The sequence below is a fragment of the Lactuca virosa genome, chromosome 2 (assembly GCF_052849685.1).
Source record: "Lactuca virosa cultivar CGN04683 chromosome 2, Lactuca_virosa_CGN04683_v6, whole genome shotgun sequence".
NCBI lineage: Eukaryota > Viridiplantae > Streptophyta > Magnoliopsida > Asterales > Asteraceae > Lactuca > Lactuca virosa.
This window is the reverse complement of record NC_136427.1, coordinates 123,422,026-123,425,840: the sequence shown is the minus strand read 5'-3', so window position 1 is coordinate 123,425,840 and position 3,815 is coordinate 123,422,026.

Here is a 3,815-nt window from a genome sequence, read left to right as displayed (position 1 = left end):
TATCTAGCAATAGTATGAAAGGAGTTCACGGCCACACAAGGATGTGTTCACGGCCAAGAATACTTAAGTGTTTACGGTCCAAGCTTGGTCTTTAAGAAGGGTTTACGGCCATGGGTTGAAGGGCTCACGGCCACCATGATCTTATGAAGGGTTCACGACCCAATAAAGGGTTCACAGCCGTGAACTCTTGAAGAATCATGCTTAAAAGGTGTTTGGTTCATGGGGATTCAAGAGCTTCTAATGGATAATAAGTGTATGGAAAGGATACTTACTTAATGGAAGTCTTGAAGGTGTTCACGGCCCAAGAACAAGTGTGTGTTCTTGGTGAAAAGATGATGATTTGAAGATCTAAACCAAAAGTGTGGAATTCATGGATGAAATCAAAGAGCTTCACGTGAATAAGAAGGACATCAAGTAAATATGGAAGAATCACTTATGATTTTGAAGAGAAAGGAGAGTGTTCTTGATGATACTTGAGAGATTTTTGAGATTTCTAGAATTGAAGATGTGAGAAATGAAGAAATAATGAAGGAACACCATACATATGAAGAGGGGTTCACGGCCAACATGGGTTCACGGCCGTGAACCCTAGTTTGCGGCCGTGAACCCCTTGTGAAGGTGTTTCCGGCTCAATTGCAACTCAATGATCTCAAGTTAATACTTCCGAACACACAATACTTGAGTGTACTAGGCTTAGAACTCTCAAACAGACCCTTAACAAAGCTAAAAGTTAACAGAAACAAGTCCGCCTTTTGATTGAATTGATTGGCTTTACAAGATAGAAATTTCGGGTTATCATAATAGAGAGAGAGAGAGAGCGAGAGAGAATGAGGGTGACGAAGAACGAGAGGAACAACTCACCTTGCATGTTGAAGAAGACGAAGGTCTGGAGTCTGTGGAAATGGTGTCGACTGTGAAGAAAACGAACGTGAAAATAGGGTTTGGTTTTTTTAGATAGATTTTGGACAAAACTACAAAAATGGTCCCTGTGGTATGCATTTTTTCTGAGGTTTTGTCCAAACCTCGACTTTTTTTTGGCTTCATGGTCCTTTTGACGTAGTTTGTTTGTGGAATTCGTCCCTATTAAACATGAAAACACTAATCTATCCTTTTAATTTGGTTTTCTATTTTCTTAAACATTTTTCCCTTTTATTTAAAATTTGAAAAGTAAAAACAAATAGATAAAGGCCCCCGCCTCTCCCACTCTCACCCCCCCCCCCCCAAAGAGAATGGTTGTTGGGTACTTCCCTTTCAATTTTGTCCTTTAAAAACCCATATCACTGTACGTCCCTCCCCCTTTCTACCTTCTGGCATTCAATCGATCACCTACCACCTCTGAAAACTAAAAAAAATATAAGGGTGAGAACACTGGTTTGTACATGGGGTGAATCAGGTTTTTGGGTTTCAATAGCTGCATCAAATTGTGCTATGGATAAAACGAAGCAAAAATCTACAAACTAGAGCAGACCTGAGCTACACATATCTTCTGTGTGTTTTCTTCTCATTCATACATTGGAGTTCCACAAATCATTAAGGTTCGTCTCTGTAAACATTTGTCGATCTCTCCATGATTCTCGTTGCAAATCCTCTAAGTGTGTTAGGGTTACAACTCAAGAATAAGGGTTTAACAGGACATTCGAAATGGAAATTTTGGATGAGATATCAAGCATTCAAACAACGATTTTGGAGGATCGATGTGTGACGTGAGGAAAGTTGGGCTGTTGAAGAGTATTTATTTATCGAATAACAACTTTTCAGGGGTGATTGGGAACGATTTATGCTGGAGCATGGAAATGCTCCACAAATTATGAGTGATAGTTAGATTATTTTATTCCCTTTTATTATTTTTAAGGTACCTCTCTCTATAAATAGAGAGGGAGTGGTCATTTTATTGTGTGCACCAAAAATGTAGTCCATAGCTAGAGAGATTATGGTGGGATCTCTCCCTCCAAGTCTTCTTTATTTTCATATAGTAACTCTTTCTTTCTAGTAAAATATCATATTACTCATCTTATCGTGTTCTTTATATTTTTATTATCGTTAAATCGTCAAGATCTTATTATTCCATACAAGTTGATCGTCAAAATGGGTTCCTACAATTGCTATCAGAGCCGTACCTTGAAGAACTAAGCGATTATTTCAAGGGAACAAATCATGATCGGTTATCTTATCTTGATGATATTTCAATTTTTCTACTAAAATTTTTGGGTTCGCAACTAGAGATTTTATGACAAGTTTTCTGATTTTTGAGTGTTGATTCAAGCTTTTTCAAGCTTTCAAGAATAAATGTTGCTGCTGTCGTGTTCAATTTTTTGCTGAAAATATGGGTTTACAAAGTTTTTCTCTTGTTGTTGAAGAAAAATAAGAAAAAAGATGATATTTGTGGTCTAAAACACTTGAATATTATGCTCCAGGTATTTTATTCTATGGAATGAAGACACAATATCTTGCGTTTTGTTGAAAAAGATGGTTATTTTTGAAGATATCAAAGAGATTTTCGAGTTCATACAGCTTGGAGATTTTTATCTTGCAAAATACTAGAGAAGACTTCTTTTTGAAGACTCTATCAACATATTATTTTTGAGTTCACCACAGAAGGTATGAAGCTCGTTGTTCTTCATTTGATGTTGATAACCTTTATTAAAAGTCTATGGACGTGATAAGGTTATTTGGAAAAAGTACATGTCCTTTACTCCACTACTCCTCGCTACCTCACTCTTCGCAACCTACCTGACTCAAACCCTCACTGCATACCTCTCCTTCCCTCTGAAGACCTACCTCTTCGGTATCCACCAACTCTCCGGTACCTACCCAGGCACTCCCATTCACTGGAGACCTCTAGTCCTCGGTATCCTCCACTTCCTCGCCTCTCAGCCCTTCTTTAACCCTCCTTAACCTCGATACTTCCTCCCTCCTCAACCCTTACACCCCTCTTATACCGAAGCCTAATTTTTTTAGCCAATTTTTTTAGATCTAGTTAAGCCCTATTTTTTATTCTTTTTATTTAATACTCAATTATCCTTTTTTATCACCAATTATTTTTTAATATATATTTTTTTGTTTGTTAGTCTTTTTTTTCTTTCGCTAGAAACTAAACCCTAACAGATACCTTTTTTATACCAATTTTTTATTTTAACACCAATTTATTTTTTATTTTTAAAACAAATTATTTTTTTAACACCAATTTTTACCACCGCAACCCATGATCGGAAGAACTTTTGTGAAGAATAACTTTTACATGACTTAATTTATTGTCTTCACAAAAGAGATTATTATTGGAGATTTATTCGAGCCTCGATCGTCACGATGGATTAATTATTGTTGGCTATATTGGAATAATTTTATTATTCTTTCCTTGAGGATTGCCCTTTAATCAAGTTCCGTTTGATATCATATTTTTCTTTGCGATGATTGCACTGCATTTGCGTCTGATCAACAAAGTTGCTTCGCAACCTTCGTTCTATGAAGATTTTTATGACTTGTTGCTCTTGATCTTCGGTTGACGAACCATGTGTCTTGAGCAAGTGGACTTTATTAATTGAAGACCGCTTCAAGAGTTCCGACACCACAGTTTGGGTACATCAACATTTTTCAGCAAAACAGAGATTTTCATGCAGAGTTCTTATTGTTACTTCTTATTATTGGATATTTATTCAATCCTTGATCGTCACGATGGATTAATTATTGTTGGCTATACTGGAATAATTTTATTATTCTTTCCTTGAGGATTTCCCTTTAATCAAGTTCCATCTGATATCATATTTTTCTTTGCGATGATTGCACTGCATTTGCGTCTAATCAACAAAGTTGCTTCT